Source organism: Mercenaria mercenaria, chromosome 7 (assembly GCF_021730395.1).
Source record: "Mercenaria mercenaria strain notata chromosome 7, MADL_Memer_1, whole genome shotgun sequence".
NCBI lineage: Eukaryota > Metazoa > Mollusca > Bivalvia > Venerida > Veneridae > Mercenaria > Mercenaria mercenaria.
This window is the reverse complement of record NC_069367.1, coordinates 87,362,739-87,390,717: the sequence shown is the minus strand read 5'-3', so window position 1 is coordinate 87,390,717 and position 27,979 is coordinate 87,362,739.

Below are 27,979 nucleotides of genomic sequence, written 5' to 3'. Positions count from 1 at the left end.
CCCCCTATGTATATCTTCAGCTCTGGTGGCCATTTTGTGCAGTGAAGCTAAATGTGTCAATGATATGCACAACTAATTTGATCACTCCTGTGAAGTTTCTTCGCAATCTGTCCAGCAGTTTGACGTATGAAAGCCGGACAAGATATTTCTATTTTTAGCTCTTATTATATAGAGACAACATTCTGACAAAGTTTTATGAAGAACAAGATGACCCTGACCTTTGACCTACTGAACTAAAAATCAATAGGGGTCATTTGCTAGTCAAGAGCAACCTCCCTATCAAGTTTCGTGATCCTAGGCCCAAGAGTTCTCAAGTTATCATCCAGAAGCCATTTAACTGTTCCGGATCATTGTGATCTTGACCTATGACCTACTGACCTCAAAGTTGGTCTTGACCTGTATTTTAGGATGTTACACCTGTGTATGAAAAATTATCTAAATCTTTCAAGCCCTTCATGAGTTATTGTCCGGAAACCATGAAAACTAATGGACCAACCGAAAAGTTCACTCCTATATACCCCTCCCCATCCCAAACTTCATAGCCTATCATGAACAAGTCACTTCTGTGTTCCTCTATTCAATAATTTGTATTACTAAGATAAAATAAACAACATCATGTTGCAATGCCCTCTAGCAAATCTACAGCTATTTAAATGGCATTTTTTCTCAAAGAATTCATAAAAATACATATGAATCCACCTAAGCAGTCACAGCCATTGGTTTTAGCCGCCTGTCAGCTGACTTCCATGACCGACTTTCCATTTAACTGCTACCTATCTTAAGCAAACACCTGACTTCAGCAGCAAAACTGCTGCTCCCTTGGCTGACTACTAGCTGCTCCCTTGGCTGACTACTAGCTGCTCCCTTGGCTGACTACTAGCTGCTCCCTTGGCTGACTACTAAGTACAAGTTTGAAAAGTTTGTAAAATATTACAATGCTTTGTGCTGACAGATTATTCAGACAAGTTTTCAAAATGTTTTGAAATACTCACTGCAGCAACAGTGTTGTCCAGGAAGTCCTTCACAAACTGGTACTGTGGAACATGTCTTGATGTGAAACATCTCAGTATATGAAACAGCAGCTCTATCTCATTCACATTATGCCTGAAAATAAAATAAGTTAACTCTGCCTTAGTGGCTACCTGTATTAAACAGCCACTTGTCTTACACAGGCAGTTAGCTTACTTCCAAAACCAATAATTATTGTTTAAGTTTCAACTTGTCTGAAGCAGCCACCTGCTATTGTGGATTTCAAATTGTAAACATTTCAGGAATTAATATTTTACTTATTTGTTAAGATTTAATTCTGTAAACTGACACATTCATGAAATCCATAAGAATTAGTTCCCAATTAATATGATAGGGTTATTTTAACAGTAGCTTGATCTGGCATGCTGTATTTGGCTAAGATTTTTGCCAGATTAGACTTTGCAAAATGCACGAGTCAAATACAAAATCCCAGATCTAGCTACTGTTATAATGAATCTTTTATTACATACCTGCATCTTTTTGTCTGTTGTTACTGAACAAAATCTTAAATGTTTATCGATGTTAAAATGGAACTTAGTGAAGTTTTTACGTGTGCTATTTATAGAACTGCATATTAATGAAAATAGTCTGGCAACATACAATACAAAAGGTATAATACATATTTATATTTTTTCCTGCTTGTTCATATTTACTTGTGAAATACAAGTTGATTTTTTACAGAATTTATATAGGTATATAACAAATGATTTTACTGTATATACACTTTTTGATACTAAAATATCAAGTGACAAAGTATGTTTCTTAACACTTCTAAACATACTTTGTTACTTAATATTTTAATATAAAACATCTTCCACAACAGATTGTCAACTGAAATTACTGCTGGCATCAAGACAAGGTCCTAGCATACAATTTGTTTTGAGCATTTAAGCAAACATTTTGATATAAACATTTTGGCGTACATTGAGTATTCATTTAAGGACACATCTTGTTACTAACATCTGACCATATAGTTCTTTTACTTACTTGAAATAATTCAGCAAACATTTCACAACCAGGGACTTGACTTTCCAGTGTGTATAGTCTGTCCTGTACCTGCAAATCATCCAAACTTAAAGTTAGTTACAGGAATATCAAAACAAGAGCACCGCCATGCAGGTGCTGATGCTCATCTGATTTTTTTTGTATAATAGAAAAATTGTCCTAACCATGATTTTTTAAGTACAAAAAGGTCCATAATTCTTGCAAAAAAGCAGGATGGAGTTATGTTTCTTGATGTACATAGTCAGCTTATGATGGTGAACAACTGTTGCAAGTTTCAAAGCAATAGCTTTGATAGTTTAGGAGAAAAGCTGACCTAAACATAAAACTTAACCAATAAATCTGATATTTTCTAAGTCCAAAAGGGGCCATAAATTTTGCAAAAAGCAGGATGGAGTTATGTTTCTTGCTGTACAGGGTCAGCTTATGATGCTGAACAAGTGTTGCCAGTTTTAAAGCAATAGCAGTTTAGGAGAAAAGCTGACCTAAACATAAACCTTAACCAAGAAAACTGATTTTCTAAGTTCAAAAGGGGCCATAAATCTTGCAAAAAGCAGGATGGAGTTACATTTCTTGCTGTACAGGGTCAGATTATGATGGTGAACAACAGTTGCAAGTTTTAAAGCAATAGCTTTGATAGTTTAGGAGAAAAGCTGACTTAAACATAAAACTTAAGCAAGAAAACTGATTTTCTAAGTCCAAAAGGGGCAACAATTCTTGCAAAAAGCAGGATGGAGTTATGTTTCTTGATGTATAGGATCAGCTTATGATGGTGAACAAGAGTTGCAAGTTTCAAAGCAATAGCTTTGATAGTTTAGGAGAAAAGATGACCTAAACATAAAACTTAACCAAGAAATCTGATATTTTCTAAGTACAAAAAGGGCCATAAATCTTGCAAAAAGCAGGATGGAGTTATCTTTCTTGCTGTACAGGGTCAGCTAATGTTGGTGAACAAGTGTTGCAAGTTTCAAAGCAATAGCTTTGATAGTTTAGGAGAAAAGCTGACCTAAACATAAAACTTAACCAGGCAATGCGGATGCAGACGCCGACGTCGATCAAGTGATGACAATAACTCATCATTTTTTTTTCTTCAAAAAATCAGATGAGCTAATGACTACTGGTTTCATTATCAAGTAGAGAACATTATTTTCCACACTTTCCTTCATAAGAGATTTGACCCCAGCTTTCACAATTTCCACCAAGCACTGGTCAATGATACATCAGCAGTCCTCAAGCATACCAGTACCCTTACCCTGCTAAATTTCTATAATGTACTTGTCCCTCTTTCAGTTTGGATGGTATCATTAACTGTTAAAAGGGATGCTCACCAAAAAGATACTGACTGAATGGCTAACAATGCAGATCTTGATCAGACTGCATGGATGTGCAGGCTGATCATGATCTACACTGGTCGCAAAAGGCAGAAACATGCACATTGAAAAACAAAACCATAAGTCAATATCCAACTAAGGCTGGGAAATTTTAGAAATTTTATTTTCATGTCTGGCAAGTATGAGTGATAACTATACAAAGGGTTTTTCTTAATTCTCTTTTTAACTGTGCTTTGAAAAACACATCTAGCAACACCAGCGATGAAAACTCAACTTAGCACGCATGGATGGTTAAACAACCAATCACCTTCATATTGGTAAAAAGCTAAATATAGCTTAATGTAAAAACTCGAATGTATTACACATTTTCTGTACGATTTTTTTCATTTTCTCAAAGGGGTGCGTAAGCTCTACACCAAGGCAGAGCTTCAAACATTTTTTTCCAGCTTGAAAACCCGAAAATATCGGCGAAAATCGGACAATTCTGTCAACTGTCATTTACATTTTGGGCTGTGCTTTTTTAACCTCCTCTTGAAGAGCGTTTTATTTGTTGATATATGGTAAAGTTGGTTTTGTTTGCGAGTTTAAATTTTTATATTTGTAAATTTAATTAATAAGTATCGTCGTATCAAGAGCACCAGATAATTTAAGATAGTTTAATAATTAGGCAAAATACAAAATTTCATGGTTCCGGGATATAGGTGTTTGATCATTAAAATAATTATCTTTCAAGGATGCTCAAATAAATTGCAATTAAAACAGATTGTTTGTTATTTCTTTATTTCCAGCAAAGTATTACTGATCAATACAGCGGCTCATATATTGTTAAACTAACATGCTAATTAACTGTTATTTTCCCGTTAGATGTGCCCATAATAGGAGAGATCGTGTTTGTATACAAATCCCTTGTATTTTCTATTTTTAGAACTGATAAGACAAATACCGGGTGGGCAGACGCCGAGCGTCCATGTTTTTTTGTAAACAGTGATGTTTTTCTAATGGCTTAAACTTTCTTAAAACACAAATGACATCAATATTTTTTTGATCAATGGAAAGGATATAAAACGAGCAATGTATTGCTTACTTTTAATTTTCATTTCTAAATAAAATGGATTTATTATGAACGCTTAACTTACAGTGTTTTTTCTAAAAGTTTGGAGCATCGCTATGCCGCTACAAAAATCAAATGTCATTTAAAATGGTAATTCATTTTAAAAAGATATTTAAATGAGAAAATATGAAAATCGTAAGCATTTCAAAACTTTTTGAATTCTTAAAATCCATAAATGTGCGAAAAAGTTATTAAAAATTAAAAGTTCCTATCCCATACACAAACGGTGTAAAAACATTTGTTTTGCCAACCACCAGATAAACAGGTGTTAATGCGTGACGTCATGGCGATCTCTCCTATTATGAGATGTTTGTTCAAACGTCTGTTAAAGTGTACTAAGGTGTCGACAGCTTGAAAAAGTTCTCAAATACTTTAGAATTTGTCTCTCAGATATTGTCACTGTTGTCTGAAACCGATTATGCAGCAATTGCGATTTTCACGATAAATTGTTTTTACGCATGCCACTAATGGCCGATTTCGAGTTTGTAAACAATGTTTTCTGACTGATTTTTCGGTACGTAATATATTCCAATGTAAGCATTTTATCCCAAGATTTTGATACAAGATCGAGGGTGCGTAATATACATGCTAGCGTAATATATTCGAGTTTTTACGGTATTTACATTGACAATAAATTTTTGTCTTAATTTGATTTGATGTTCATGTTTGCGAGTGTATTTGAAAACTATAGCCCGGTACTCTAATTCCTTGTCTGTGCTTTAAAACTATATGAATAAACTTACCAACTAAGGATGGTCTGGCAACCATTCATCCTCAAGTCTGATGAGTGTATACATGTATGTGTTAGAACTATGCCCCGAGAGTTCCCCTTGACAGCAGGTGTCACAGTCTGTTGCTGCTGATGTATTGTCAAAGTAAGCTGAGCCTGCAACACACAGAAGTCAGTTTGAACAATTATCAATTCTTGACTTGAAAAAAATAAGTAGTAAGACCTGATATCTTATGGTACTGGTTGATATTTTTATGTTTGTTGCTTGGTATGTATGTTTATTTTTATAGCTCTTTGGTATGTAACACCATACTTCAGCATCCATATCCATCAATGTTTAAAGTTTGAAACTTTGATTTATATATATGAATGGCAAATATTTCATTTGCCAATGCAATGTCTACAGCATATTTTATGAGCCATCATTAGTTGCACATTCCTGCCAAGTTTCATTGCAGTTTATGAGTATATTTGACCATGCCAGAGCAAAATGGAAATTTAGCATTTTCATCTTTAATTCTTATTTTGATCAATATGGACCCATGAGTTATTAAGTTATGTCAGATAACCTGCCAAGTGTTCTGCATTCATTTAGCATCTGAGAGTCACAGACAACTTCCAAACATGAATAAGAGGTGGAGTCAAAAATACTTCAATGTATTCTATATAATACTTAGGGGACATTCCCTCCTTGCATCCTCTTTACTGTCAGTCAAGAGATATACCTTCTAAATGATTTGCAACAATACTACATACATATCTCATAAACCTAGAAATTCTATTATGAAAATACACGTTTTAGTATTGAACAGAAGTATTTTATCAAAGCACTGAAAGTACTGGAGGATCCATTGTCTCTGAACAACACAGATTGTACACAGTGTTCATTCCAGGATTTTTTAAAGTGGGGTCAAAGGGCCCCATGATGACAAAAAATTGGGGACATTTGAAAAAAATTGGGGCCATGAAAAAAAAACTGATTTACATGAAAGGAAAGGCTGTATTTTTAACACTTTTCTTACATGGAGTTCAAGGTATTATTTTCGCGGTTCGTAAAACATAATTACAAAGAGAAAACGGACACTTCACAGGTCGCTCAACACGACAAAAACGAAACAAGTCATAATATTTTGACCGTTACCGAAACTTAACCACGGAAAGTCCAACAGCCATGAATGCGGATTTACTACGGAATTAATGTTTGTCGCCTGATTTTGGCTAAGCGGTTAGGCTATTGAGTGGTCTAGCGGTCTCGAACATGTCATCTTTCTTTGGAAATTTGTTCTCCATCGTCTGCTTTTTTTAACGGATAGAGAAAAACGTAAAACTGGATTTCTTTTTTCTCCGAATCGCGACTGTTTTTTTTTGTCCGCCATTGCATAGCAACATTGAAAGCTGTATGTTGTTAGGCGACCGGAGACTGGCTACTATTTTAACATCGACCAATGAAAATGCGCGTTACGTCATCGTAAGAGTCGTATTCGATTCACAACTTCTGGAAGTCGGCTCATTTTAAACGGAATGTTTTCTGAAAAAGTGTGCGCCCGATGGGCGCTATAGGGCAAACTTTTATGCGCCAATACAGTAAAATACGCGCCTATGGCCCCATGGCGCGGCCTGGAATGAACACTGTTGTACACATTATGTGTAGATATCAGGGGAACATTTTCTAGTGTACAAATGTACTCAAAGTTTGACGTTTAACCATATATGTGAACTTTACTTTTGATGAAGGAACACATGTGCTTGCCTTTTGCGTTCAGTAATCATATTTCACCATCCTATGACATATCACAGTTTCTTGAATGGTATAACCAGTAAGTAGATTTTAGCAAAACTGAACTGACAATTCAAAGCTTGCACAACAGGTAATTTTAATTTTTTTTGAAATCAAATTCAATATTTATTTATTGTCTGTAAACAATATTATTGTTGAATATAATGATACAAACATATTAAAGTTATGTACAGCTTTTGACTTTCGTATATTGGGGGTGGGGGTTACACTATAATTTTCCTACATGGTGTAAGAAGCATTCTTACATTGAAATATGGAGAGGATTTAGCAAACTGTTGTAAAACTTCAAAATAAAATATCAGAAGAATTCAAAACAACTGTATACCCATTATAATAACAAAGTGAAAATGTATGGTTATGCCTACATGTATTTTCCTCCATCTATTTTATTTCAAGAAACTGAGACTCATGAAATGAATCCAAAAATTAAATTCTTCAACCAAATGCAAGTTTAAGAAATTACCTATGTAATTATTTTGAAATAGGATGAGAATATCATTTCTTCATAAAATTAATACTGTTTAGTCTGTTGTGCAGCATTTTCTAAACCTTTAGTTCTAGAAACTAGAAATACTTCAGTAACACTGGTAAAAAAAAACAACACTAAAATTGTGTTGTAAGAACATACAATTTGGACATTCTGTCTGTTTTTGGCAATCAGGAACAGAAAGCAAAAACACTTGACTGCAGTGCCACCTGCAAATTCAAAGGTGAACATTCATGCCAAGTTACATCAAAATCCAACCATGCATGCAGAAGAACTTCAATCTGAAAATAACCCAAAACTGTGACCTTAACCTTTGAGATAGGAAGATGGGGTTAATGCATGTCACATCTTCTCACTTAGGTAAACAGCCATGCTAAATGTAAACAAGACTGGTCCGTGCATGTAATTTATTTATTTATTTTGTTGGGTTTAATGTTGCACTGACACAATTTTTGGTCATGTAGCATCTTTTCAGCTTTAATGGTGGAGAAAGACCTCAGGTGCCCCTCTGTGCATTATTTCAGCACGAGCAGGCTCCTCCTGGTCTGGACAAAATCAGACGGATGCACAGACTAACAGATGCACACATAAACACCTACTCGCCAAAATGAAGACTAAGTCCAGCTAGTTCAGCTCACCGCAAGCAAGCTCAACAAAAAATCCTTTCTGTTGTTCAGAAGCTAATTGTTTCTTTTATATTTTTGCTTAATCTGGAATTTACACATGTTCACAAAATGTTTACTGGACCCAATGCTTTTCTAAAATCTTGTTTCAAATCAAAATTTTGTTTGCACATAAATATCAATATCTTTAGTAAATAACAGGTATCAGTAAGTTTATTCATTAAGAGAGCCGCGTCATGAGAAAACAAACATAGTGGCTTTCCGACCAGCATGAATCCTGACCAGACTGGGCAGATTCGCAGGCTGGTCTGTATAAGTGGTGGTTGCAAACGAACTATGTTGGTTTTCTCATGGCGAGGCTCAAGAAATCTATTACTGGATGGCTAGAAAATCCCCTGACTATGCATCCAGTTAAACCGGATGGCTAGACACTTCATTTAATATTTGCCAAATTTGCCATTATATTTTCACCATTATGTTTCCCATAACTTTCCATATAAATGGACAAGAAAACAAGAGCTGTCAACTGACAGCGCACTTTACTATTCTAAGCGCTTGATATTATGAGCTATGAGTAAAACTTTAACATTACAATAAGCATATTCTAAGTCGAAAAGGGGCCATAATTCAGTCAAAATGCTTAATAGAGTTGTCTGCTCCTGTATACAGACTGCGGTCATGATGGTAAACAAGTATGCAAAATATGAAAGCAATATCTTAATGGACTTTGAAAATATTTCGCAAGGTACACAAACTTTAACATTACACTAAGAATATTCCAAGTCAAAAAGGGGCCATAATTCAGTCAAAATGCTTGATAGAGTTGTCTGCTCCTGTTTACAGACTGGGGTCATGAAGGTAAACAAGTATGCAAAATATGAAAGCAATATCTTAATGGACTTTGAAAATATTTGGGAAGGTACACAAACTTTAACATTACACTAAGAATATTCCAAGTCAAAAAGGGGCCATAATTCAGTCAAAATGCTTGATAGAGTTGTCTGCTCCTGTTTACAGACTGGGGTCATGAAGGTAAACAAGTATGCAAAATATGAAAGCAATATCTTAATGGACTTTGAAATATTTGGGGTGGTATGCAAACTTTAACATTTGTGTGGCGCTCACACTAATGCCCATGGACTTTGAAAATATTTGGGATGGTACACAAACTTTAACATTACAATAAGCATATTCTAAGTCGAAAAGGGGCCATAATTCAGTCAAAATGCTTGATAGAGTTGTCTGCTCCTGTTTACAGACTTGGGTCATGAAGGTAAACAAGTATGCAAAATATGAAAGCAATATCTCAATGGACTTTGAAAATATTTGGGATCAGGTACACAAACTTTAACATTACAATAAGCATATTAAATTCTAAGTCGAAAAGGGGCCATAATTCAGTCAAAATGCTTGATAGAGTTGTCTGCTCCTGTTTACAGAATGAGGTCATGATGGTAAACAAGTATGCAAAATATGAAAGCAATATCTCAATGGAATTTGAAATATTTGGGGTGGTATGCAAACTTTAACATTTGTGTGGCGCTCACACTAATGCCCACGCCGATGCCGGAGCGAGTAGGATAGCTTATTCTTCAAATAGTCGAGCTAAAAAGCAGGAGAGCAAACTTTTAAAATCATCACCTGATTTTAAATAGGGGTGGGACAATTACTCGGTTAATTGGATCCGATCCAATTTTGCAACACCGCTAATCGCTCTCAAACAATAAAAATCATGAATAGTACTTTATTTTATACATTTCTTTGACAAGCACATAGACCCGCAATACTTCTGCTTAAACACAGTGAACATAGTCAATTATTTGCTTGTCATGATATGTTTAAAATACAAGGCAGTCTGAAAGACAGCTATTTTAGCTGTGACCTTGACCTTGAACTGACATAGCTGACTCATGAATTCTACACAACGTCTTGATGAGGTGATCATTTGACCCAAGTTTCATGAAAATCCTTCAAGGGGTTGAGGAGATACAGAGCTGAAACCTCTGACCTTCAGTTGTGACCTTGACCTTGAGTTGACATGGCTGACTCATGAGTTCTTGATGAGGTGACCATTTGACCCAAGTTTGATGAAAATCCTTCAAGGGTTTAGGAGATACAGAGTGGACACAAAATGGAAGGCTCAAACCTTCGACCCTTAGCTGTGACCTTGACCTTGAGCAGGCATGGTTGACTCATAATTTCTGCACATTGTTTCGATGAGGTTATCATTTTACCCAAGTTTTATAAAATTCCTTCAAGGGGTTTAGGAGATATAGAGCGGACACGAAATGGAAGGCTCAAACCTTTGACCTTCAGTTGTGACCTTGACCTTGAGCCGACATGGCTGACTCATAAGTTCTGCACATCAACTTGATGAGGTGATCGTTTGACCAAAGTTTGATGAAAATCCTTCAAGGAGTTTAGGAGATATAGAGCAGACACAAAATGGAAGGCTCAAACCTTTGACCTTAAGTTGTGACCTTGACCTTGAGCCGGCATGACTGACTCATGGGTTCTGCAAATCTTCTTGATGAGGTAATCATTTGACCCAAGTTTGATAAAATTCCTTCAAGGGGTTTAGGAGATATAGAGCGGACACAAAATGGAAGGCTCAAACCTTTGACCTTGAGTTGTGACCTTGACCTTGAGCTGACAAGGCTGACCCATGGGTTCTGCACATCGTCTTGATGAGATGATCATTTGACCCAAGTTTCATGAAAATCCTTCAAGGAGTTTAGAAGATATAGAGCGGACACAAAATGGAAGGCTCAAAACCTTTGACCCTAAGTTGTGACCTTGACCTTCAGCCTGCATGGCTGACTCATGGGTTATAAAGTCCGAAAGTTCCTAATGTATTCAGCTGCTGGATGTACCTTTACACAGTCGTCAGGAAAGAAAATAGCATTTTAAATATGGCGGCCGATGAAACAGTTCAGTTCAATTTCATATAAATAATTAATCGGTTTCAAAATTTTGAAATCCTCCCTGCCTTAATTTTAAAGATAAACTAGAATGTGTCTGTAGGACACAGGGTGTGCCCCCCACTGGTACATTTGTCACAAATAAGGGGCAATAATGCAAACGTTTGCAGTCTTAATGGGGTATAGCCTCAACAAACATTTTATGAAAAGGATTCATTATTCTAGGCCCTATACTTTTTCAGCTATGAGCATCACAAAAAAAATCCACTATTTTGGCTATTTAAAGGACCTTAACTCTGTAATAAGAGCTAAGATTCTCAATAAGAATGCCAAGTGAGCAAGGTCACATCACGATAAAGACTCCAGCAAGGTTTCCTGAATTTACATCTAATACTTTTTGAGCTAGGCACATAATTAGGTGAAAAAGTGCATTTTTTTACTTTTTCAAAAGACTTATGCAAGTTTTCAACCATTTATATTAAATGCTTTTTGAGCTAGGTGCGTCACAAGGTGAAAATATACATTTTTGATGATTTCAGGGGCCATAACTCTAAAAATAGGGGGCGGACCCAAATGAAAAATAGTAGGTGCTCAAGTTCATATCAAGATTAAGACTCATGCAAGGTTTCATGAATTTACATCAAATACTTTTGGAGCTAGGTGTGTCACAAGGTAAGAATGTGCATTTTTGACTATTTCAGGGGCCATAACTCTAAAAATAGGGGGCGGAGCCAGATGAAAAATAGTAGGTGCACAAGTTCATATCATAATTAAGACTCATGCAAGGTTTCATGAATCAATATCAAATATTTTTTGAGCTAGGCATGTCACAAGGTGAAAATGTGCATTTTTGACTATTTTAGGGGCCAAAACTCTGAAAATAATGGGCGGAGCCAGATGAAAAATAGGAGGTGCGCAAGTTCATATCATGATTAAGATTCATGCAAGGTTTCATGAATCTATATCAAATACTTTTTGAGCTAAGCGTGTCACAAGGTAAAAATGTGCATTTTTGACTATTTCAGGGGCCATAACTCTGAAAAAAGGGGGCGGAGCCAGATGAAAAATAGGAGGTGCGCAAGTTCATATCATGATAAAAGACTCGTGCAAGGTTTCATCAATTTACATCAATACTTTTCGAGCTAGGCGCGTCACGAACTTCGGATGGACGGACAAGACCAAATCTATATGCCCCCACCACTCATGGGGGGTGGGGCACAAATATGTTTTTCATATTGTCCTGTTTGTGTTGTCTAGAGGTTCGGGTTTTGGCCCCCTAGTCACTGCTAATTTTAATATTTTCGTACCGATGACAATTCATTTTTGTTATTTTTTCTTTTCCTGTAATAATGTCTGAATACTGAATATAAAACATATAATTATATTTTAACAACTTTTTCAATGGATTTTCAAAAGTAAAACAGCTTTGAAATATTGGCAATTTTCATATTTTAGTATTCAAATATATTTTATAAATGAATAACTGTTTTAAATGACATTTAACACCAATAACTGCAATGTGATGTTCAAAATTTTAGAAAACCAGTAGTTAAATGTTCATAAATACAAGTTATGTAAGTTGCATTTGAATATTTGCCAATTCCGTGAAATAATTGGCCTTTAAATCTATAGCATGTAAAGCGTCAGCAGCGATGAAAGTTTCATCAGAAATTGCTTCAACTATTTTGGTCTTTCGAGTGTTTGACGTGAGTGGGGATATTGCCAATATGAAAAAAGAGCTGTCTCCGTAGGATGACACATGCCCCCGATGGCACTTTGAATGAACAGTTATGGCCGATGTTAGAGTTTAGGACCTTTGACCTATGGAGCTGGGTCTTGCGCGCGACACATCGTCTTACTGTGTCACACATTCATGCATAGTTATTTTAAAATCCATGCATGAATGACAAAGATATGGACCGGACATGCCCATCAATGCACTATCATGAAAAATGATCTTTAAAGTGTGACCTTGACCTTTGAGCTACGGACCTGGGTCTTGCGTGTGACACGTCGTCTTACTGTGGTACACATTCATGCCAAGTTATTTGAAAATCCATCCATCGATGACAAAGATATGGACCGGACACGCCCATCAATGCACTATCCTGTAACGTCTAAGTGTGACCTTGACCTTTGAGCTACGGACCTGGGTCTTGCGCACTGCACGTCGTCTTACTGTGGTACACATTCATGCCAAGTTATTTGAAAATCCATCCATCGATGACAAAGATATGGACCGGACACGAAAATTGCGAACAGACCGACAGACTGACAGACCGACAGACAGACAGACCGTTCAAAAACTATATGCCTCCCTTCGGGGGCATAAAAATATCTCAATATTTCCTAGGACAGCGTCAAATTAGTTTGACTACTGGACAGCTAGAACGCAGGCTAGTAGTAGACATCCAGTTACCGGGCGGCTAGACACTTCCAATAATAAAATAGCAATTTGTACACCATAATCAGAAGCTTTTCTTAAATTCTTATTTGTCTTGGAACTGATTGATGAAAATAATTAACGTTTCCTTCAGTCAATGAACTACAGAATACAAAGTATGGCAACTGGGAATACTTCCGTGTCATCTCATGTTAGCGCGTTATCTTATTTAAAAGCTTCTGACAATTGTGATCAAATCAACAGACAGTTATCTGAAGTATACAAGGCAGTCTGAAAGACAGCTAAATCCCCCGCCACTGCTATGGATAGTGAAAGGGTAAAACCTTTGATTTTAGCTGTGACCTTGACCTTGAACTGACATGGCTGACTCATGAATTCTGCACAACGTCTTGATGAGGTGATCATTTAACCAAAGTTTCATGAAAATCCTTCAAGGGGTTTAGGAGATACAGAGCTGAAACCTTTGACCTTCAGTTGTGACCTTGACCTTGAGTTGACATGGCTGACTCATGAGTTATTGATGAGGTGATCATTTGACCCAAGTTTGATGAAAATCCTTCAAGGGGTTAAGGAGATACAGAGTGGACACAAAATGGAAGGCTCAAACCTTCGACCCTTAGTTGTGACCTTGACCTTGAGCTGGCATGGTTGACTCATAATTTCTGCACATCGTTCTGATGAGGTAATCATTTGACCCAAGTTTTATAAAATTCCTTCAAGGGGTTTAGGAGATACAGAGCAGACACAAAATGGAAGGCTCAAACCTCTGACCTTCAGTTGTGACCTTGACCTTGAGCCAACATGGCTGACTCATAAGTTCTGCATATCGCCTTGATGAGGTGATCGTTTGACCCAAGTTTGATGAAAATCCTTCAAGGGGTTTAGGAGATATAGAGCGGACACAAAATGGAAGGCTCAAACCTTTGACCCTAAGTTGTGACCTTGACCTTGAGCCGGCATGACTGACTCATGGGTTCTGCACATCGTCTTGATGAGGTGATCATTTGAACCAAGTTTTATAAAATTCCTTCAAGGGGTTTAAGAGATATAGAGCGGACACAAAATGGAAGGCTCAAACCTCTGACCTTGAGTTGTGACCTTGACCTTGAGCCGGCATGGCTGACTCATGGGTTCTGCACATTGTCTTGATGAGGTGATCATTTGACCCAAGTTTTATAAAATTCCTTCAAGGGGTTTAGGAGATATAGAGCTGACACAAAATGGCAGGCTCAAACCTTTGACCTTGAGTTGTGACCTTGACCTTGAACCGACAAGGCTGACTCATGGGTTCTGCACATCGTCTTGATGAGGTGATCAATTGACCCAAATTTCATGAAAATCCTTCAAGGGGTTTAGGAGATATGGACCGGACACGATTTTGTTACGGACGGAAGGATGGAAAGACGGAAGGACGGACGCAGACCATTCCTATAATCCCCCGCCATGGCGGGGGATTAAAAATTGGCAGTACGCCTGGCCCTAATAAACCGAATGGAGTCCATTTTTCAAATAACATCTGTTAATACAAGTTGTGTGCAAGTTTGGTAAAAATCAAATCCTAAATAAAGCTGCTATTGTGCAGACAAGGTCAAAATAGCTAATTCTGACCCTTTCAGGGGCAATAACTCTGGAACCCATTACGGGATCTGGCCGGTTCAAGAAAGGAACCGAGATATTATGGTGATACAAGTTTAGTGAAAGTTTTTTTAAAATAAAATCATAAATAAAACCACTATTGTGCAGACAAGAAATTGTTGACGCACACAAATAAATAGATTCTGGCCCTTTAAGAGGCAATAACTCTAGAACCCATGATGGAATCTGGCCAGTTTTCGATAGGAACGAAGATATCATGCCAATTCCAGACATCATTTGACCAAAGTTTCATGAAAATCCTTCAAGGGGTTTAGGAGATACAGAACTCTAACCTTTGACCTTGAGTTGTGACCTTGACCTTGAGTTGACATTGCTGACTCACGAGTTCTTGATGAGGTGATCATTTGACCTAAATCTGATGAAAATCCTTCAAGGGGTTTAGGAGATACAGAGTGAACACAAAATGGAAGGCTCAAACCTTTGACTCTAAGTTGTGACCTTGACCTTGAGCCGGCATGGCTGACTCATAAGTTCTGCACATCGTTTTGATGAGGTGATCATTTGACCCAATATTTATAAAATTCCTGCAAAGATAGAGAGTGGATACGAAATGGAAGGCTAAAATCTTTGACCTTGACCTTGAGTCAGCATGGCTGACTCATAAGTTCTGCATATTGCCCTGATGAGGTGATCATTTGACCAACTTTGATGAAAATCCTTCAAGGGGTTTAGGAGATATAGAGCGGACACAAAATAGAAGGCTCAAACCTTTCACCCTAAGTCGTGACCTTGACCATGAGCCGGTGTGGCTGTCTCATAGGTTCTGTACATCATCTTGATGAGGTGATCAATTGACCCAAGTTTTATAAAATTCCTTTAAGGGGTTAAGGAGATATAGAGCAGACACAAAATGGAAGGCTCAAACCTTTGACCTTGAGTTAAGACCTCGACCTAGAGTCACTAAGGCTGACTCATGGGTTCTGCACATTGTGTTGATGAGGTGATCATTTGACCCAAGTTTCATGAAAATCCTTCAAGGGGTTTAGGAAATATGAAGCGGACACGAAAGTGTTACGGACAGACAGAGACCATTCCTATAACCCCCCACCACTTGTGGCGGGGGATTAAAGATTCTTTATAAATCTCATGAAGATCAGGTAGTGATCTTAACAAGGTAGCTCTATGATTTGACCTAGTGACATAGATTTTACGTAAAACATGATTTCATGTAAACCAGTTTTGAAATTAATCCACAGAGACAAACCTTCTAGCAAAACTTCTGGAAGATCATACAGAAAAGTAGGTGTTTTTCTCACAAACACATTATGCTTCCCACTTACTAATCCCCAATGATAACGTGATTCCCGCCGAAACGCGAGGACGAGTCTAATTCATGATAACTGATGAAATAACCATTCATTATGCTTGCACATTACTTGACACGCAATTATTAGTATTTCTTTCATTTCAAATATCCACTAAGTATATGGCAACATATCTCAGTTGGGTAAAATGCAGACAATAATTGGGTGTAAGCGGATCGTTTTGTGGGTTCGAATCCTCACGAGGGTTGTTTTTTTTTCCAGATTTTTTTGTTTTTCCTATTTGTTTTCTTCCGTATTTTTGTTTCTTTCTTTGATGGTTTGTTGTCGAGCACGCTTGCGGTGAGCTCGATACAGTCGCCACTTTGCGTGCGTCCGTCCAATTTTGTCCGGACCATAACTTTGACATGCATGGACCAAACTTGTTTATATTTCGCATTAATGTTTAACTTAATGAGAAGACATGTCATGCGCAAACCCCATGTTCCTATCTCAAAGGTCAAATTGAAGTTTGTCCGAAGAATTTCTTCTTCGTGCATGGTACGATTTTGATGTAACTTGGCATGAATGTTCATCATTATAAGACGGAGTGTCATGCGTAAGAAGCAGGTCCCTAGGTCCAAGGTTGAGGTCGCACTTAGAGGTCAAAGATGCTGGTGGGCTCGATATTCTACCCGTGGGCATACTTGTATTTGTATAATTTATATGTCTTTATATAACACACTAGTATGTTCATTATTTGCATGGCTAAGTGCATGCATTTAATCAATATCATCTTTGTTATGTAATAGACTATTCTGATCTGCCTTTAGAAATACCTCTGTCATATTGTCACAGAGCTCATGAAGGAATCTTATTTTTTATGCAAAAGTGAAATAAAATTAATTGTCGGTGGAGTTTCGAACCCACACGGCAAAAGATCTGTTGAACATGGACTGTATGCTTTACCACTGAGCTAATTCGTAACTGCTACAAAACCTGGAAGTATTTAGATTGTAACATGTTAGGAAAATGTTGAATTCCCTATGTTCCATTTTAATCTATTTATAGTCATGTTTGTAAATATCAAGTTATCGTTGGGGCATAGTATGTATTCTAAGGATGCAAGTGGGACATGTTTGTTGGTATGCAGGGCGGAAGTCAAAACATCAGATGCAGTTTGTTTTAATGCCATCAGTTTGACCTGGAAAAGATTTTTCTATCTTTAGCTCTGCCAGCCATTTTTGCAGCACAGCAAAATGTGCAGACGATATGCACTAGGTTTTGTACTGACCACTCCTGTGAAGTTTCATCAAAATCTGTCCAGCAGTTAGTTCTGTGAAAGCCAGACAAGATTTTTCTATTTTTAGCTCTGGTGGTTATTTTGTGCAGCAAAGCGGATGGTGCCAGCGATATGAACAACTGGGGTTGGTACTGAAAAGTTTCATCGAAATCTGGCCAGCAGTTGACCTGGACAAGATTTTTCTTTAGCTCTGGTCGCCATTTTGTGCAGCGAAGTAGAAGGTGTCAGGGGTATGCACTAGGCTTGGTACTGATCACACCTGTGAAGTTTTGCCAAAATCTTGCCAGCATTTTGACCTGTGAGAGCTGGACAAGATTTTTCTATTTTCAGCTCTGGCGAGCAGCTAAGCAGAACGTACCCGCAATATGCACAACTAGGCTTGGTACTGATAAAAGTTTTGTTGGAATCCAGCTAGCAGTTAGACCTGTGAAAGCCAGACAAGCTTAATGTGGTCGGATGGATGGCAAAGGTAAAAACAATATGTCTCCCACACCTATGGGGGAGAAATAATGAGAGAATTAACAAGTTTTTTGATAACTTAACCTAACTGCCTAGTTTTTAACCTCTGGTATTCCAGTTTTAAACTTGTAGTAGATTTAATAGGAACAAGGCAGTCTGAAAGACAACTTTATGCCCTGCTGCTGTTATTGATAGTGAAAAGGTTGATGGTATTGAGTGGAAGCATTGATGTTGTTAATTATATTTAATAGTCCATGTATGTCAACATCAATGAATTTGAAAATTCTTCAAGGAGTTTAGGAGATACAGAGCAAACACAAAATGTAAGGCTCAAACCTTTGACCTCTAACTGTGACCTTGACCTTGAGCCGACATGGCTGACTCATGATTTCTGCACATCATCTTGATGAGGTGATCATTTGACCTAAGCATCATGAAAATCCTTCAAGGGGTTTAGGAAATACAGAGCGGACACAAAATGTTACGGACAGAGGGAAGGACGGAAGATAGAAGAAGGATGGAGACCATTTCTATAATGAAACATCACTTACGGCGGGGGATTAACAAACATTCTGACAAAGTTTCAAAAAGATAAATCCTATTGATTAACCTACTGATCTAGATCTTGGATACAACTCTTCTGACATTTCATTGAGGGTAATATTCTGAACAATTTTCATTGAAATTGGGCTAAAATTGTTAACTCTAGAGTGTTAAATGTCAAAGTATTGAAAACACATGGCAATGGACACAGCGTGGTCAACAGCTCATCTTGAGCATGTTCAGGTTAGCTAAAATAAGTACTTGTACTTTAAGCACTAGTGTACCCTTAAATGGGTTAAGTACCCCCATTTGATGAATTGATAGAATGCTACAAATTGTATCCAACTGCGAGGACAAATTTTGCTACAGACTGACTGATAACACCAAATCAATATGTGTCACCACTGTATGTGTAAGACACAACTACCTTACACACCAAACACTTCTAAAACCAGGAAGTACACGGCTTCTGGCTTCTCCTTTCATTACAAATATGAAGCCAGCAATGAAAATCAATGAAACATCAAAAGCATCTTTACCAACTGAAACTGAAATAACAGAGATTTTCATCTATGTCTGCCATTATCATTAATTAACAACAAGAAATTATCAGTAAAACCAATAGATGCTCCCCAAAATTTGCATATTAAAAGAACAAAAGTGGAATTTACAGACTGGGCAATCACAGTATGTTGAATAATCAAAGGGCAATATCTCATTGAATCAAAGCATTGTAAATACTGGAGGACGGATTGTCTTGAAATGTATTGACTCTCTCAGTTCCGAGATCAGCAATATGTCCCTTTTCTGTTGGGACTGTTAAACTAGTAAATGTCTTTTTCGGTTGTTTTTTACAAAAGTGTAACCATTTCCTTGCCAAATTTCTATGTTCATTGTGAATGTAATGACTAAATATGAACATTGCAGACTATCATTATCAGACTATACAGATGTGCATGTAGACACATACATACAATACAAAACAATCATACATTTTGTAATAACTATTGGGCCAATATACATCAAGCTATAATAACATAGGGAACAAAACTGGAACACATTTTTAAGGTCACTAATTATAGAAGGGACAATCAGACTTTTAAGGAATACACATATAACTGATTACCTTGTTGCAAATTAAAATATATTGTAATAGCCAAATCATTTGAGCATGAAATATTTTGATTTTGCTCTAGAATAGTAATAACTTTTACAGATTTACGGAGAGCTGAGTAATATTGTATTTGGCAATTTAATAGATTTCTTTCTCAATAAATTTCCAAGTATCATTTATCATTGGAAAAGTCTTTTACTTCTTTTGATTATCAAAAGCATCTATCAAAGTTCTATCATTCTATTTCACTTCTTTGTGGTGATTAAAAATAATGAATATCCAAGCTTTTACTTTCCCTAAATTCTGAATTTTTTAGTACAGCTAATTTATTTGTGAATTTCATTGATGTAAAATCTTCAATGAACAAGAGCTGTCTCCATAGGATGACACATGCCCCCGATGGCACTTTAAATGAATAGTTATGGCCGATGTTCGAGTTTAGGACCTTTGACCTACGGAGCTGGGTCTTGCGTGCGACACGTCGTCTTACTGTATTACACATTTATGCGTAGTTATTTTAAAATCCATGCATGAATGACAAAGATATGGACCGGACACACCCATCAATGCACTATCATGAAAAAAGACCTTTAACATCTAAGTGTGACCTTGACCTTTGAGCTACGGACCTGGGTCTTGCGCGCGACACGTCGTCTTACTGTGGTACACATTCATGCCAAGTTATTTGAAAATCCATCCATCGATGACAAAGATATGGACCGGACACGCCCATCAATGCACTATCCTTTAATGTCTAAGTGTGACCTTGACCTTTAAGATACGGACCTGGGTCTTGCGCGCGACACGTCGTCTTACTGTGGTTCACATTCATGCCAAGTTATTTGAAAATCCATCCATCGATGACAAAGATATGGACCGGACACGCCCATCAATGAACTATCCCTTAATGTCTAAGTGTGACCTTGACCTTTGAGCTACGGACCTGGGTCTTGCACGCGACACGTCGTCTTACTGTGGTACACATTCATGCCAAGTTATTTGAAAATCCATCCATCGATGACAAAGATATGGACCGGACACACCCATGAATGCAATAACCTTTAATGTCTAAGTGTGACCTTGACCTTTGAGCTACGGACCTGGGTCTTGCGCGCGACACGTCATCTTACTGTGGTACACATTCATGCCAAGTTATTTGAAAATCCATCCATCGATGACAAAGATATGGACCGGACACGAAAAATGCGGACAGACCGACAGACTGACGGACCGACCGACAGACGGTTCAAAAACTATATGCCTCCCTTCGGGGGCATAAAAATCCGTCATCTAGCAGTAAGAAAACTGTCTCATATAATAAAATATAGCTTGTTTAGTTTTTTGATCAGCGGGCACATCGTCTGCTCGAGTTAATACTAAACTAATCCTATGCATTCAATTAAAGCGCACAGTGAAACGTGGTAATTTCAGTTGTTCTATGTGCTGCCAGTTGAGAACTATTTTCTTTGGGCGGAGTGTGAAATCTATGGTGGTTATCAAAAAATCGATTAAGCCGAAATTCGTATATGTATTATTGTGGTTCCACTGGACGAAATTGTCTTCAACAATCCATCCAAAAATCATTCCAACACATAATGAAGAAAATTCAGACAGTGGTTGCTGAAAAATACTCCTGACTATGATGGCGTTATAGTTTACAAATATTGAATAATCAAAGGGCAACAAGTCACTAAAATAATTTGACTGAAACATGAAGATAATATGCACATCTCCTCTTGATAGTAAAGTTTCATATGAAGTATTGCTAAATTCAAACCAGTCGTTCCTTAGAAATACTCCGGACAAGAATGTGTACTATAATATACTACTGTTGAATTATCAAAGGGCAATAACTCAGTGAAAAATCATCCGACCAGAACACGAAGAAATCTCCACTTGATAGTTAAGTTTCCTATGAAGATACGCCAAATTCTAACCAGTGGTTGCTGAGTACACTACCGTTGAATAATCAAAGGGCAATAACTTGATGAACAAGAGCTGTCAATAAGACAGCCAATGCTTGACTATTCTAATTGTTGTCCCAGTAGCAGGAATATTACCCTAAATGTTAAAACAATCTGCATTAGTCTGAGCTGCATTAGTCTGAGAGATAGTAACTTACATGAAAAACTTTAACCAGAAGTTTTTAAGTTCAAAGAGGACATCATTTTGCAAAATACATGTCGGAGATATGGGACTTGATGCTATGACCTAGTTTATAAACCTGAAGAAATGTGTGAAGTTTCAATTTAATAAAAAGAGCAAAAATTGCAAAACCCGACCAACTTTCCTATCCTGTCAGTCAAGATAAAATACTGTTGTTGTTCTTCATTTGTCAAAAGATGGAATTTATATAACAAGGGATAAAAAACTATGTAGTGAAATTATAAATACATGATACAACATTCTTTTTTAACACGGGCAACATGTCGAGCCAGCCAGCTGTCAAAAGGACTTGGAGTTTGCACATGACACCCTGTCTCATTGAGGCGAACATTTATGCAAAATAAAAATGATTGCACAAAGTTACAATATATGTTATTTATTGTAACAACAAAGGGAAAAAAATCTTTAAAATAAATCTAAATCCACACAAAAATCCTTACCAGTAGAGATAGGTCAAAATACACCTCAAAATTGGATGTAACATGCATATTGTATTACAGAAAAGTGATCTTGATTTTTCTCTATGACCAGTAATAAACAAGAGGGTCATGATGACCCTGGATCGCTCACCTGAGTAATATGAGCTATATGTTTCAAATGTCAAACTGATGATAAAATATTAAGAAAGTCAGTAGGTCACATTCATGGTCAATGAAATTCAGTTTTACCATTGGTGTGCAAAACTGTGTATGTCATCAAAATTTTAAGGCTGTATCTTAAAAAACAGGAAAATAGGTCATTAGGTCAAGGTCACAGTCAAGTGACATCATATTACTTGGGGTCATCAGGTAATTATAATTGAACAGTCTTGGAAATAGGATCAGATGATTTTTTAAGTATTTTTTCCTATATAACTCACATAATAACTAAGTGATCCCAGGGCGGAGCCTCTTTTAACCCCAGGGGCATAATTTGAACTATTTTGGTAGAGGACTACTAGACAATGCATCATACAAAATATCAAAAGCCTAGGTCGTATGGTTTCAGACAAGAAGATTTTTAAAGTTTTTTCCTATATAAGTCTATATAAAACTTGGGACCCCAAGGGCAGGGCCTCTTTTCACCCCAGGGGTACAATTTGAACAATTTTGGTTAAGGACCATAAGACAATGCTACAAACTAAATATCAATGGTCTAAGTGTTGTGGTTTCAGAGAAGAAGGTTCTTAAACTTTTTTTCCTATACAAGTCTCTGTAAAACTTGGGACCCCCGGGCCAGGGCCATATTTGACCCTAGGGAGATAATTTGAACAATCTTGGTAGAGGACCACTAGATGATGCTACATACCAAATATTAAAGCCCTAAGCCGTGTAGATTTGTACAAGAAGATTTTCAAAGTTTTCCCTATATAAGTCTATATAAACCATGTGACCCCCGGGACGGGGCCAAATCTGACCCTAGGGGAATAATTTAAACAATTTTGGTAGAGGACCACTAGATGATGCTACACACAAGATATCAAAGCCCTAGGCCATGTGGATTTTCGAAGTTTTTCCTATATAAACTTTTTTTATATACAAGTCTATGTAAAAGTGGGACCCCCGGGGCGGGGCCATATTTGATCCTAGATGGATAATTTGAACAATCTTGGTAGAGGACACTAGATGATGCTAAATACCAAATATCAAAGCCCTAGACCATGTGGTTTTGTACAAGAAGATTTTCAAAGTTTTCCCTATATAAATCTATATAAACCATGTGACCTCCGGGGTGGGGCCATATTTGACCCTAGGGCGATAATTTGAACAATTTTGGTAGAGTACTACTAGATGATGGTACCCACCAGATATCAAGGCCCTGTGGTTTTGGACAAGAAGATTTTTAAAGTTTTTTCTTTCAGTTGCCATGGCAACCAGAGTTCTGCATGGAATTCAATTCTTTGAATAATTTTGAAAGGGGGCCACCCAAGGATCATTCCTGTGAAGTTTGGTGTAATTCTGCCCAGTGGTTTTCAAGAAGAAGGTTTTTTTAGAAAATGTTGACAGACACATGACGCACACTGCAGGACGGACATTGAGCAGTCAAAATAGCTGCTCAGGTGAGCTAAAAATTCCTCCATGCATGAAAAAGAAATGCTCGGACAAAGTCATTCTTGTATCTTACCTTTGACCTCTAAGTGTGACCTTGATCTTAAACCTAGGGTCCTGGTTCTTGTGCTTGACACTCCGTCACATGTTTGTAAACATATGTGCCAAGTTACACCGAAGAATGCATGAAAAAGAAATGCTCCGGACAAAGTCATTATTTTTGCATGACACTCCGTCTCGCTGATGTAACATTCATGCCAAATATAAACGAGACTTTTCTATGCATGTCAAAGTTATAGTCCGGACAAACAAATCCAGGCGGACATATGCACGCACATACACCGAACAGCTATTTGGACACGTGTCTTCGCTTCTGCAAACGGGCTCGACAAAAACCAAACAAATGTGCATATTTCAGGGAAAAGCTTTGCAGATGACTACCAATGACAAGTTGCCTGTGTGTGTGCATGTTGAGCCTGCCCTTTGAACCTTAATTGTGACCTTGACCTTTGACATAGAGTCCTTCTCATCGAGTTAAACATTCATGCAAAATATAATCAAGATTCCTCAATGCATGTAAATTTTACAGGCCGGACAAGATCTGACATGACTTTTGACCTCCAATTGTGACCTTGACCTTTGATAGGAACCTTGGGTTTGCCACATGCCATGTCTCTTTGAGGTTAACATTCATGCCATATATAAACAATATTGCTCCATGCATATAAAAGTTATGATCCTGACAAGTAAATCTGGACGGAAACATGCATACTGCAAAATCATTTTATTTCGTGGGCATGAAATTTTGTGGTTTTGGTCAAAACGGCAATTTCGTGGGAACGTGAATTCATGGATTTCAACTTTTGAACATAAAATGAATGGGAATTTTACTTGTTCTTTGGGATTAAATTTCATGGATTCACTCAACAACGAAATCCACAAAAATTAGTCCCCCACGAATAGTAATGATTTCACAGTATATGCACGGATGCACATTCACCGTAGAGCCATTTGGACAACTATGTCTTCACTTCCGCAAGAGGGCTCGCCAGAAACTACAAATTTTTGGTGTTTTCACGAAAAGTGGTTGTTTCATGACTATAAAAGGGCTCCATCAGAATGTTTTTTAATTTTTAGCTATAGCGGTTCCTTAAAGGAGCCTAGTGGAACCATTTAAACAAAATTAAGAGAAGTCCAAATAAGGATGCTATAGACAAAGTTGGGTAAAGATTCATGAAGCAGTACATGAGATGTTGAAAAAGGTTTCTGTTTTTAGCTCTGACAGCCTCTTAAAGCAGTAAAACCAAACCATTTGAACAAATTTGAGAAAGATAGGTCTCAAAACGCTACAGACAAAGTTTGGTGTAATTCTAACCAGTAGTTTCAGAGATAAAGATTTATAATGTAAACTGAGGAGTATGGACAATGTGTAAGGGACAATGGACCACCCATCTATACTTATAGCTCATGAACTAGCTAAAACATGTCACAAAATAAAACAACAGCTTACTGTACTCACTGTGTATATCTCTTCCATACAGATGTACACTAACAGTTACTGTACTCACTGTGTATATCTCTTCCATACAGATGTACACTAACAGTTACTGTACTCACTGTGTATATCTCTTCCATACAGATGTACACTAACAGTTACTGTACTCACTGTGTATATCTCCTCCATATACAGATGTACACTAACAGTTACTGCACTCCATAATTGCTGCTGACAAGTTTGACTTTATGATGTTGTACAACTCAGTTCTTTATGGTCAAAGGATGACTCTATCCATGTCTTGCAAATGGCACAAGGGTGAACACCACCTGTCATATAATCATTATAAGTGATCCATCCTTCAAGTAGAAATGTTCATTCTACTCTATTACACATGTATGGATAAAAAATGTTGCATCTTCAAAATCAATGGTCATCACCATGCCAACCATAATATTTGCAACTTTTTCTAACATAATAAGATTTTATCTTCTTGAACAAACAAGTTTAATCTCAGAAGGTCATAAAAGTGTCATAGGCAAAACATGTAAAACTTATTCCTGGATATACTATGTTTTGCCAAACTGTTATAACATTGTTTTCAATCTGGTGATGAAACATTCAGCCCAGGATTGTATACCCTGTTGCCTTGACAACAGACCTACCAAAGCAAGCTCATCTTTCATGAAGTTATCAAAATTCTTACTCACATGCCTGTGGCACAAGTCATATTAAACATACTCAAAACTAGAATGTGTCTCTAGGACACAGGGTGTGCCCCCACTGGTACATAGGTCACAAATAAGGGGCAACAATTCAAATGTTTGCAGTGTTAAGAGGGTATAGCCTCAACAAACATTTCATATAAAGGATTCATTTTTCTAGGCCATATTCTTTTTGAGCTATGAGCAGCACAAACAAAAAATCCACTATTTTTGCTGTTTCAAGGGCCATAACCCTATTATTAGTGCTAAAATCTCAAGAAAAATGCCAAATGTGCACGTTCACATCATGATAAAGACTCATGCAAGGTTTCATGAATTTACATCAAATACTTTTTTAGCTAGGCAAGTTATTTGGTGAAAATAGCGTTTTTGACTTTCAGGAGCCATTACTTTGGAAAATATGGGGCAGAGGCAGATGAAAGATAGGAGGTGTGCATGTTCATATCATGATTAAGATTCTTGCACGGTTTCAGCAATTTTTGAGCTATGCATGTCACAAGGTGAAAATGTGAATTTTTGACCATTTCAGGGGCCATAACTTTTAAAATAGAGGGTGGAGCCAGATGAAAAATAGGAGGTGCGCAAGTTTATATTTTAAATGAAGAGAACACTGATAAAATTACTACCCATCAAATAAGAGAAATGTTTAGGAACTAAAGTAAACTGGTGGGCAAGTACAGCTATCCCCCACCACTGTTATGGATAGTGAAAGGGTTGATGGCATTGGGTGGAACTATTAAACATTAGAGTTGTGACCCTGACCTTAAGCTGGTAGGGGTGCATTTTGAATTCTGTATATTGTCTTGATAAGGGGAATAGTACAGTCAAGTCATATTAATATCCTTCAAGGGGTTAAGGAGATACAAAGCAGACACAAAATAAAAAGCTCAAACCTTTGACCTGGACTTGTGTCCTTGACCTTAAGCCAACATAGCTGACTCAAGTTCTGCACATTGTCTTGATGAGGTAATCATTTGACCTAAGTTTCATGAAAATCCTTCAAGGGGTTTAGAAAATGTAGAGCAAAAAACAAAACTGAAGGCTTAAACTTTTGACCTAGAGTTGTGACCTTGACCTTGAGGCGGCATGGCTGACTCATTTCTGCACATTGTCTTGATGAGTTGATTATTTGACCAAAGTTTCTTGATTATCCTTAAATGGGTTTAGGAGATACACAGCAGACCTGAAATGAAGGCCCAAACCTATGATCTTGAATTGTGACTTTAGCCTTGAGCCAACATGGTTGACTCATTGGTTCTGCACATTGTCTTGATGAGGCATTCATTTGACCAAAGTTTCAAGAAAATCCTTCAAGGGGTTTAGGAGAAACAGAGCGGACACAAAATGTTACAGACTGAAGGACGCCCTTTCTATAACCCCCTGTAAATTTCCTAACAAAGTGGCTGTATTGTAACCTGATTTGTTTTGCTTGTTTTTTGTTGGGTTTATCATCACAGTGACACAATTATTGGTCATAAAGTGACTGTCCACATTTTGATGTTGGATGATACCAGACACTGGGTAGAACCACTGACCTTCCATAAGCTAGCTGGTTAGCTTCCTTACATGTAAGAATTCTAAACACTAAGCAATGTTTCAGATCTACAGCAATGAGAGGTCATCTGAAGTGTGTAACTAAAAGCACCTGGTCACAGAGACCCCTCACTGTAAGGTGAATATCTGGGAATGATGTTGATAAACTGTATACCTTCTGTGTCAGCTCCTTTGATTGTATCATCATCACTAGACGAACCATCTATTTCTATACCATCATCTTGTTGTTCACCCTGTCCATTCTGGTCTGGTCTGGTCTG